Source organism: Mus caroli, chromosome 6 (genome assembly GCF_900094665.2).
Source record: "Mus caroli chromosome 6, CAROLI_EIJ_v1.1, whole genome shotgun sequence".
Taxonomy (NCBI): domain Eukaryota; kingdom Metazoa; phylum Chordata; class Mammalia; order Rodentia; family Muridae; genus Mus; species Mus caroli.
Genome location: NC_034575.1, coordinates 81555659 through 81557697, shown reverse-complemented (window position 1 = coordinate 81557697; position 2039 = coordinate 81555659).

Sequence of the window (2039 nt, the reverse complement as noted above, 5' to 3'; positions counted from 1 at the left end):
TGCCTCAGCTTCAGCCCACACCTGCCCCTCTTTCTCTGCCCCTCCTTCCATACTGCACCTGACCAAGGGGAAAGAGCAAACAAGGAGGTTGTTTGTTCTTCCCTCCCTGGAATGCTCNGCCAGAGGAGGTGCTGTGTGTTGACACTCAGGCACTTAGGCAGTTTCCAAGGGTTTCCTAACTTTTTCTTATGTATGTCGCTTTTAAGACCCTCTGAAGTCCTATGCTCTTTAATTAGAGTGAAGTTAACAAACATGTATTTGTTTGAGCTCTTTTCTGTGAGTTGGGTTTTATGAGGGGGTACAAAGAGCTATGGAGTGTGTGTTGAGGCTTCTGCCTTGGGAACTACCGGTGTCATGGTGCGCTGGGAGATGAAACAGAGAGACCCATCTACGACTTGCTAATGCAGCTGCCAAGCCAGAGGATGAGTCCATGGAAGTGTGAAAGTCAGAGAGATTAGGGATAATTCATTTTTACTATCAATATCTTTTTGTAGTGCTGGGGAATAAAACACTGGGCCTCTTACAGGCTAGGCTAGCTCTCTGCCATTGAACAATATCCCAGCACATTTTTTACTTGGAGACAGGGTCTTCCTAAAGTGTCCAGGCTAGCCCAGACAGACCTTGAGCTTTTGGTGTTTCTGCCTCAGTCTTCCAAGTATCTGAGCCAATACCCTGTATCTCCAGAGGTGTGAGAAGGCTGCCCAGAGACCTGCCTCTTTAGCTAAGTCCAAAGCGAGCCAGGTCTACCAAAGTCCCTGAGTCCTGTTGAACTCTGAAGGAAAGAGAGCTGGTCTGCACCTTGGTGACTTTAAGGATGACTGAGATAAAGGAGGATAGGTCAGAGAGAAGGGGCAGAATGTAGCCCAGGCTGCCCTTGCCCTTGCTTATGTAACTGAGAATGGCTTTGAACTCCTGAGCTTCAGCCTCCCAAGTGCTGCATTTATAAGCACATGCCACAATGCCAGGCTTGAAACAGTCCGTGCTGTATCCACTTGTAACCCCTGGTATTGGCAGCAANTCAGTTGAAGCCCTTTCTTGTGTTGAAAAAGACACCAAGGACCCACTGAAGGAGGTGCCTACCCCAAAGGCAAAACATGGTGCGAGCTCTGCACATCCAGGTCCTGGTGGCCATANGATAGCTCAAGGTAGGGTCAGCGCCTTCCTCGGCAGTGCAGATATGCTGGGTTTGAATTCTTTCTCCCCCTTCCCTCCAGCCAGTTTCTGAAAAAGTAGAAAGAGAAGTACCCCCAACCTGTTACCATTGCTCACGCCACAAGGTACTCAGGCATCCCTGTGGCCCCACCCCTCTCCAGTTGGAACTTTATTCTCATTTCACATGAGTAGAAAATAGATCCTGGTCAACTAAATGACTGGCTTCATGACAGGATGTCATACAGCCCAGGCTGGCTTTGAACTCACTCTATGGGGATGACCTCAATCTTCTTTCCATCTCCACTTCCCAAGTGCTGGGATAGAAGCTGTGTTCCACTGTGCCTAGTATATGCAGTGGGCTCTTTGCATGCTAGGAAGCACTCCGCTAACTGAGCTGCATTTCCAGTCCCATGACTTCTTTCATAGCCAGTAGTCTATACTCAGTATGGGTTTGCCCAACTCTGACNTGCAGAAGAGACACTGGGGGTCTGGCTTCATCATAGAACACTTGCTTCATATTTTGAGACTCTGGATTTGATCCCAGCACCAGAAGGGAAAAGACGACCACAGTAGCTTACACATGTAATCCCAATCTTAGGAATGCCAAGGCAAGAGGATGACCATGAGGGCTGAAAAGATGACTCAGTGGGTAAAGGTACTTGCCACTAAACCTGACGACCTGAGTTAAATCTCCAAAGANCAGCATAGTGGAATGAGAGAACTGACTCTCACAAGTAGACCTCTGACCTCCACACATGCGCTGTGCCCCATACATACCCATATAGACACATACACTCACTAAAAATAAATAAAATGTAATTAAAAGTTACAAATAAAGGCATAATGGCACATGCCTTCAATCCCGGCACTCAGGAGGCAAATCTCTG